This window comes from Staurois parvus, unplaced genomic scaffold (genome assembly GCF_062004578.1).
Source record: "Staurois parvus isolate SC_StPar_1 unplaced genomic scaffold, SC_StPar_1.0 ptg000387l, whole genome shotgun sequence".
In the NCBI taxonomy this organism is placed as follows: Eukaryota; Metazoa; Chordata; class Amphibia; order Anura; family Ranidae; genus Staurois; species Staurois parvus.
The window spans coordinates 8,751,704-8,761,813 of NW_028318183.1; the positions used below are offsets into that span (position 1 = coordinate 8,751,704).

General features: G+C 39.4%; 1 pseudogene; it reads right to left on the reverse strand.

Annotated features, from left to right (window-relative positions):
- Positions 1-7,472: 7,472 nt before the first annotated feature.
- Positions 7,473-8,098, reverse strand: LOC149455872 (uncharacterized; annotated as a pseudogene).
- Between the last annotated feature and the right edge of the window lie 2,012 nt (positions 8,099-10,110).

A 10,110-nucleotide genomic window follows, 5' to 3' on the forward strand; every position in this document is an offset into this window, starting at 1 on the left:
AAAAAAAAAAAAGATACCACTACAAAAAATCAACATTTATTGGAACACAATTTGAAAATCAACCATCATGAAAACTCACATTGAAATAATTAGTCTCCACCCATCACCTTTAAAATCATGACAACGTTGTCAATTAAAATAGGGAGTCTGGATACACATGGTTCCCTAAGTGGCTCTATACCCAAATAGACAATACCCTATGTCATGTCCTATATAAGCACTGCTTCCACTCAAAACTGAGTGTAGATATGAGATAGTAATCTAATGGTAACTATAGAAGCAGTGTAGAGGCACAGCACAGCTGACGGCATCCTAACAACCAATTACATCATTAGTTGATAAGAAGGATGTCAGGCGTCTGCACAGCATCTTTGTTTGCCCCTTCCCTGCCCCTCTTTATCAGCAGTGGGGTCACATTAGCTTAGTGAGGGAGAGAAACTAAGGCAGAAACACTGGAATACTATTCAGTCCCAGTTTGCAAAGGAATATTTGCTTTGGAAGAATAAAAAATCACCTCCAACGTTGGGTGTTGTACACGTGTGGATGTTGCTGCATTATGCATTTATGTAAAATTATTAAAATACTTTTTGCCTTGAGATTGTGCAGAATGTTAAAGGGTGCCTTAAGATTGTCCATAATTTTAAAGGGTGCCTTGACTGAAAAAAAGGTTAAGAAACATTGCCCTACTCTATCCAAAACAAAAATCAATGTTTTGCCTTTCACTTACTTATATGCATGGAAATAATTTTTTCTTTGTGCTATAACCACTATATTCAAAATACATGGATATTTCAGTTCATTAAAATTACCACACTGAAAAGCTGAAATGACCACAAAAGCATTATTTTTCTTTTAAAAACTAATTTAACCCCTTGACGCTGACATAACTGGGCTTTTTCTGTGGGGCCGCATATTTGCGTACCTGTCTTTGTGCTGCTAGCGTGCCACACTGCTCACTCCCAGAACAAAGACCACGGTGTCACTGAGAGCACTGGGTCCCGTTCTAACGATCGGGACACGGAACTCCCAATTCCGGGTCACATGATCGCTGTGATATCCTCTGATTGGCTATCACAGTGATCAGTCACTGTACAGAGAGAAAACAGGTGGCACACACCTAGTGCATTATCCAAGGTTTATTGTAGGAGTGAAAGAATAATAAAAACATACAGTGAGAACACCTTGCCTGCCGTTGTGGCCATTGTCATTTTTCTATGCTTTTTAGATACATGCTTCGTCTGTGAGTATGTTTTTATTATTCTTTCACTCCTACAATAAACCGTGGATAATGCACTAGGTGTGTGCGCCACCTGTTTTCTCTCTATCCAGTGGCTGATTTCCCCGTCTGAGGAGGGTTGCACCCCTGAAGCATTTCCTTTGGTTGTCGCTGTCCTGGTACCCTTGGCTTCCCTTTTGGCTGTGCATATCCTGAGGCGCTGGAGAGTACATACGATATCAGTCACTGTACAGCCTGGCCCCTTGTTTTTTTTTTCTATATGAATGGAGGAGAGAGATACATTGTATCTCTCTAACTCCTGGCATAGAGGGAAAAAAAGGTTTGTAAAAAAAAAAAGATAAATATTTAAAAATAAAATACAAAATAAAGAAAAAATACCTAGATCAAGGTCTGATCTAGTTCAGTGCCAGGGTAAGTGTTTGGGTCAAGGTCAGGGTCAAAGGTCAAAAGGTCAGGATTTAAAAAAAAAATTGATGTCAGTGTCTTTTAGGTAAAAACAAAAACAAAATGTGCACTGTTGTTTCTGGCCTGTACTATGGGTACAAACAAAAAAGATTTTTTTTTTTTTTACTATTTTGGAGATATCCATTAACATCAAATGACAGTCCAATTTGTCCTGAAAAAAAAACAAGATATAATTCACCTGGATGTACAAAGTAGTTGTGATGATATGTACAAATCTAAATGCCTAAGCACAATTTTGCAACGTTGACACATGTCAAGGTTGCATAATTGTGCTTAAGCATTTAGATTTGTTTTATCCTTAGGCGTGATGGAGTTAAAGAAAAAAAATCATGCTACATGAACAGGTATCCTCGGATTTCAAAATATAACGTGTCTTGGAAAGCTTTATAAAAGGGTAAGGAAAAAGCAAAATCTTTATTACTTAAAAATTCTTAATATTGAGCACAAACCCTTTTAATGGTTAAAAACACTTACGAATGTATGCAGTCATACTACTATAGAAACCTTATAATAAATAGAACAAAATTGTCCAATATAAAAAAACAGCCACTGTAAATCAAAATTGCCTCAAAAGGTAGCAGGCCAAAGATCTAACCAAAGTTCAGCAGATAAAGGACATCTTATAGTTCCTGGATGTAGAATATTACTAGGCAGGGTGACAGCTAGATGCAAATATATATAAGCTCTCTTGCATATAGCCATAAAGCACAGTGTATGAGAACACAGTGTAAAAAAAAGTCTGTTGCAGTGGCGCCTGGGATCCACAGCTGCAACATATTTTTGCCCATAGTCATGGAGCTTCCGGGCACCACAATAACAAACGTACTTTACACTGTACATCCATATGCTGTACTATACAGTCATGTGCATAAGACCTAAACATGTAATGTGTAAATGTGCATGCAGTCACTTTAAGGGTTGTCATCAGGTATTGAGTTATAATTCTATACATAAATCCAAAAACATTGATAAGGACTCTTGTCAATGGTGATAGTAACAAAGAGTACTAACCATTAAGAGTACTGCAGGGGTTACCAATCAAGTTAAGTGTGATCAAAGTTCATAGATATTTATCCCATGGGGGTTCCGTTCCAAAAAATCCATAGAACCAGATATGGAATGCAGCAGAAGCTCTTTGGTCCTTGGGCTGGCCATATACAGATCATCAAAAAGCAGGTGATGTTCAAGATTTTGAACATTGTTACTAAAAGGCAATTCCATATTGTAAGAGGACATGCTCAGACTTGCTGGAACATTTCATTTTGAACAGGGATGATCCTCCACTCTTTGTAGAAGAGTCATGGGCCACAAGTACTACTACTGAACTGCTGAAAGGTTTGGGTGGGATTTGTAAAGAGGTGTGGAAATTGTCATGGCTGAGTGTGGTCTGTTACAACATTATTTTCCCTGTTGGCAAAACAAGCAGAGCTCCCTTGGTTTCAGAGGGCTTCTGGTCTATTTCACTCTTGTGAGTTGTTTAGCACTGCAGTGCACTGCATAATAACTATAAATGAAAAATGGACAAATATTATACGGAATGGTATATTGAGTGGGTCAGTCTCTGTGGTTATAACATACAATTTGCTTTGCCAGAAATTGAGAAAATCATGGGTGGCTTTAACATATAGTGCAGTCTTAGACAATCTTCCAAGAATATCTTATTTTACCACACACAAAAAGTGAACTGAGAAGTCCTGGTGTTTTTGACCCACAGTTTTCAGCGTTCAGATGTGAAAGGGCCCTTGAAGGAATGAGAGCAGGGGAAAGGTTACACCTGTCTTGGTCTAAAAGAGGCATAATTGATCTAGGAAGTTCTATATGTTTTAGACACCCCCCCTAAAAAAAGAGTGTGAACTGTGGAAGCTGCGCCCCAAAAAAGGCAGACAGAGGGCAAAGTACTAGTCACTAGTATTGCCTGAAGGCTTCCTACAGCTGATTCTTGCCCAAGACTGACTTGCCATGCGTGTGTTGCTGTAGGAAGGCAGCCATCTTGGTAGAGACAAGACTTTGCTTTCTCATGTCAGAATTCCCTTATTGATGACTGGTAAAATCAGCAGGAGAGGGTTAGTGAGCACAGATCCATAGAATGGGTAAAGTGTAAGCAGGGGGTTTCTTGAACTTCAGATGCTCAGGTACAGGTTTCTCTTCAACAAGTAGAACAGTGACTTACTAGTCTAGTAGTGATATCAACAAACCTCAATCCAAATGGTTAGACTAGCAGTCAGAAAAAACAGTGCCTCCCACAGATAAAACACATATTAGCTTATATGTATGGGAACTGCACTGATGTTTGCAGGAGGAATTCTGGGGGAAAAGTACATTTGGTACATGGTACAAGTACAAGTCATGGTACTGCTTAGGCCTAATTAATATTTTTTGTGTTCCATATAGCAAAGCTTTACATTTTGAGTTCAGACCTACTTTAGGCAAATATTGATTGCATACCTTTAGTGTGGCTAAAAGTCTTTTCTCTAAAATCTAGTGAGTTCTTTATTACCATTAGTGGTGACAAGAAATTTGTCATTTAAGTCTGTCCATTTGTCATTGCACAAACCACTTGACCCAGTCCTATTACTTATTTCCTTGTTAGATAAATGAACCTGCTATGTAATCTTTGTTTTTCCCTTTAAAAGACACTACAGAGACTAATGTGCTCTATATATAATAAAAAGAAATGATAAAACATCTTAATAAAATTATATTGCATCTGTGGTTGAAATAATTATTGATTCTTCAACCAACACATTCACAGTACATATTTTGTTAAATCATCATCTCTCTCAGGTAAATTTGGAATTTGGCTGATTATGTGAAAGTCAAATTTTACTAGAAAAGGCCCTATTGCAGAAGTGCTGCTAAGTGCACACAATATAAATTATTATTATTATACAGGATTACATAGCGCCAACAGTTTGCACAGTGCTTTAAAATATAAAGGGAGATAGTACAATTACAAAACATTTCAGTACAGAAGGAATAGGAGGGTCCTGCTTGTGGAGCTTACAATCTAAAGGAAGGGGGAGGTGGTACAAAAGGTGATAGCTATAAACGATGATCTGATGGAACTGACTCAAGTATAGTTTTTAGGTTGAGGTGGGGTAGGCTTCCCTGAATAGGTGAGTTTTCACAGATCGCCTAAAGGCAGACAGGGTGGGAGCTGAACAGACATACTTCAGTAGGGAGTTTAAGAGGATGGGAGAGACTCTGGAGAAGTCCTGGAGGCAAACATGATGAGGGAGCTAGAGAGCAGGATGTCTTGGGAGGAGCAGAGTGGGTGATTTGGACGATATCTGCGGATGAGGTTGGTGATGTAGCTAGGGGCAGTGTTGTTTATGGCTCTGTATGTTGTGGTTAGTATTTTGAATTTTATATGTTGGATTAGTTGAAGTCAATGAAGGGATTGGCAGACAGGGGCAGCAGTCGCTGATCAGTTGGTAAGGTGTTTGAGTCTAGCAGCAGCATTCATAATAGACTGAAGGGGGATAACCTGTGTAACGGTAGACCAGTGAGGAGGGAGTTGCGGTAATCAAGGCGGGATATAACCAAGGCGTGGATAAGTTGTTTTGTGGTCATTGGTCAGAAAGGGGTGGATTTTGCAGATGTTGTGGAGGTTGAGGCGGCAGGATTTAGCCAGTGATTGGATGTGGGGCCCAAAGGAGAGGTCAGAGTCTAGGATTACACCTAGCACCCTGGCATGAGGGGAAGGACCAATGGTTGTGCTGTTGATCTTAATGGTAAAGTCATGAGTGGTGGATCGGGGAGGAGAAAATATTACAAGGTCAGTTTTGGAAAGATTGAGTTTAAGGTAGTGGTGTGACATCCATATAGATATGTCGCTTAGTAGATTTGTGATATTTGTAAAGATTGGGAGGTGAGCTGGGGAATGGAGAGATAGATCTGGGTGTCATTAGCATTGAGGTGGTATTGGAAGCCATGGGAGGTTATTAGGTGGCCAAGGGAGGAGGTGTAGAGAGAGAAAAGGAGGGGCCCAAAGACAGAGCCTTGCGGTACCCCAACGGAAAGAGGAAGGGGAGGAGTTGTTGTACGTGACGCTGAAAGTGCACTGAGAAAGGTAAAGAGGAGAACCAGGAGAGAGCAGAGTCATGGAGGCCAACGGAGTGGAGTTTACTGAGGAGGAGCGGGTGGTCAACTGTGTCAAAGGCAGAGGAAAGGTCTAGATGTAGGAGTATGGAGTAATGGCCATTTGTTTTAGCAGTTAGTAGGTCGTTAGTTATTAATATCCAAGAGAAAAAGCATTGTTCATCCTGGGAGTTATCAGCCTGCCTCAGTACAAGGAATAATATATTTCTCTGTTGCAATATATTGGATCACACCTTATAAAGGTTTTTGGCTTTCCTAGATCAAGTTCAATTTAGGATAAATTTTTTGTTGAATCCAAAATTTAAAGCAAATTATATTCATCCCCAGCTTACAGTTAAATTGCCAATATTATCACTGTTATCAAAAATATCCACAACACCCTTGTAGGCTAAGTGGTTTGAATATTTCAAGGACAGTGCAATAATGACCATATGTAAATCAAGTGTCCTCCGGAAACAATTCTAGTACAGCCAGATTATGCAATACAGTTATAATTAACAAATGGATTGTTACGGTTGGTGAAAAGGGAAGATATCTTCCAAATAAATGTCTGTTCTTTGAAATTAGACTTATAAGATACGTTTCATAGGTACAGATCAAACTTTGACCACAAATCATGTCTTGAGCTATATAGTCTGTATATTATTTTAAGTTCTTCAACAGCACGTAAATAAAAAGAAGAATGTAGAGCGCGTAGGTATGTAAAAACTGAAGATTTTAATGAATAAAACAAGCTGAGATTTCCATGCAGCTGTCAGCTTGTTAGCATTAGGGAGCTCAGAAAGCAGTCTTATTTTGAGGGACTCTAGCTGCCTTGTCACCGCAAGTGTGAGCCTGTCAGCGGGTCCAGGGAGCTTCAGCATCCCTTGTCTTTACCTATTGGACGATTCATATGAACTTGATAAATTATGGGACTAACTGGGCTACGTGTGTATAGTGCGCTATTTTTAATATACAGTCATGGCCAAAAATATTGGCACCCCTGCATTTCTGTCAGATAATGCACCACTTCACCCAGAAAATTGCAATTACAAATGTTTAAGCATTCTCATGCTTATTTCTTTTGTTTGTTTTGGTATGACACAAAAAATTGGAGAAACAAAATGCCAAAATCTGACACATTCCACTCCAAATATGGACTAGACAAAATTATTTCATACCCTATTTGGTAGCATACCCCTTGGAAAAAATAACTGAAATCAATCAAACTGGATCAACTGAGGGTGTATGATTATAACTTTTTTTTTATTTTAATGGTTGAACTGGATGGACTTTTGTCTTTTTTCGGCCAGACTAACTATGTAACAATCGCTTCCTGTATCCATCAATGAGTTTCTCACACCTCTCTACTGGAATTTTGGACCACTCTTTTTTTGTCAACTGCTCCGGGTCTCTCATATTGGAAGGGTTCCTTTTCCCAACTGCTGTTTTGAGAGCTCTCCACCGATGCTCTACGAGTTTGAGATCTGGAATCATTGCTGGCCAGTTCAGTACTCTCTAGCGCTTTGTCTGAAACCACTTCTGGGTGCTTTCTGATGTGTGCTTTAAGTCACTGTCCTGCTGTAAAACCCATGACCTCTGACGGAGACCCAACTTTCTGATACTGGGCCCTACACTGCACCCCAGAATTCTTTTGTAGTCTCCAGATTTCATAATGCCATGTACACGATCAAGGCATCCAGTGCCTAAAGCAGCAAAGCAACCCCAAAACATCAGTGACCCTCCATCATGTTTGACTGTAGGAACTGTAATCTTTTCTTTAAAGGGCTCTTTTTTTCTGAAAACAGTAGAATGATGGGCTTTACCAAAAAGCTGTAATTTTGTTTCGTCTGTCCTTAGCACATTGTCCCAAAAGGATTTTGGCTTCCTCAGGTAAGTTTTGGCAAACTCCAATCTGGCTTTTTTATGTTTCTGTGTTAGCAGTGGGGACCTCCTGGGTCTCCTACCATAGCGTCACTTTTCATTCAGATGGCGATGTATAGTGTGAGCTGACACAATTGTACCCTGTGCCTGAAGGTCGGCTTGAATTTGTCTGGAAGTTGATTGAAGTTCTTTATCCATCATTCAAACAATCCTTCATTGAAATCTTTGATCAATTTTTCTCTTTCGTCCACGTCCCGGGAGATTAGCCACAGTACCATGGGCTGTAAGCTTCTTGACACTGTTGTGCACAGTGGACACAGGAACATTAAGATCTCTGGGGATGGACTTGTAACCTTGAGATTGTGCATGCTTTTCCACAATTTTTGTTCTCAAATCCTCAGACAATTCTTTGCTGCTCCTTCTCTTCTCCATGCTCCATATGGCACACAGAGACACACAAGAGAATGGTTGAGTCAATTTTTCACCGTTTTAACTGGTTGCCGGTGTGATTTCTATATTGTTAGCATCTGTTAATTGATAAAGGTGAGTTTAATTGCAAATTACAGGAGCATCACAAACTTGGAATGCAATTACTTCTTACAATTTTGAGAAGGTGCCAGTAATTTTGTCCAGTCAATTTTTGGAGCTTTGCGTGGCATGAGTCAGAATTGGCTTTTTGTTTCTCCACTATGTGTCATACCAATACAAACAAAAGAAATAAATAAGAGAATGCCTATACATTTGAAATTGCAACAATTTTCTGGGCGAAGTGGTGCATTATCTGACAGAAATGCAGGGGTGCCAATTATCTACATCATCAACAGCAAAGGCGACTTTAGACATAATATACCAATGTTAAAAAGCATATCCAACAAGTGAATATCCATTTTGGAACAGGCTAATTAGATGCATTCCATGAATGCACATTCAAAGACCGTATCCATATGTCAATAACTTAGGCTTGAGGTGGCTTGGATCCTAATATATGTTCATCAAAAACATATATTATTTTTAGAAGGATGTGTATCAATGTTCCAGTGAAACATCCAGTTGTATATCGTGTAAGGCATGGATCCTATTGATAATACATGCAAACAAGGATCCCAGCTCACTCGATCACTCCCTCTGCTTCCTGTCATAGTAATGTTGTCTCCAGTACCAATGCAATGACTAACCAGGGAGCAAGAATATCAGAGGGAAAGGATGCTGCATGCCAGGGCATTCAATCTTCCCTTATCTGCCAAGTGATCATCAGCCTAAACACATGAATGGGTGGGCAGAGTAGTGCGTAACGTCCCTTAAAGATGTTAATTCATTTCATCCCGAGGTAGGGATCACAATATACACACCAGTTTACCTCCCTTTGTACACTTCATTGCGCACAGAACACCCCCTTTGTGATTAGTTATGGGATATGACCTATATACATAAAACATATACCCAATCTCCTGCGCAAAACCCTTTTAATAAATATTCAAAAAGGGAAATATTGCAAAGGGGCAATCTGTGTGCAATGAAATGTATAAAAGAAGGTACACTGGTGTTTGTGCGGCACTTTTGATCCAGTGACAACATTGTTATTTTAATTGCAAGATAGATATACTCTACTTTAAAGTTTGGATACAAAAACAGTTACAGTGCCTTGAAAAATTATTCATACCCCTTGAAATTTTCCACATTTTGTCATGTTACAACCAAAAACATAAATGTATTTTATTGGGATTTTATGTGATAGACCAACACAAAGTGGCACATAATTGTGAAGTGGAAGGAAAATGATAAATGGTATTCAACATTTTTTACAAATAAATATCTGAAAAGTGTGGCGTGCATTTGTATTCAGCCCCAGACGTCACCTAATTGGTTCACCTGTGTGTAATCTATTCTCATTATAAATTCATCTGTAATGTGAAGCCCTCAGAGGTTTGTCAGAGAACATTAGTGAACAAACAGCATCATGAAGGCCAAGGAACACACAAAACAGGTCAGGGATAAAGTTGTGGAGAAGTTTAAAACAGGGTTAGGTTATAAAAATATCCCAAGCTTTGAACATCTCATGGAGCACTGTTCAATTCATCATCCAAAATGGAAAGAGTACGGCACAACTGTAAACCTACCGAGGCATGACCATCCACCTAAACTGACAGGCCAGGCAAGGACAGCATTAATACGAGAAGCAGCTAAGAGGCCCATGGTAATTCTAGAGGAGCTGAAGAGGTCCACAGCTTAGGTGGGAGAATCTGTCCACAGGATAACTATCAGTCGTGCACTCCACAAATCTGGCCTTTATGGAAGTGTGGCAAGAAGAAAGCCATTGTTGAAAGAAAGCCATAAGAAGTACCATTTGCAGTTTGCAAGAATTCATGTGGGGGATACAGCAAACATGTGGAAGAAGGTGGTCTGGTCAGATGAGACCAAAATTTTACTTTTTCACCTAATAGCAA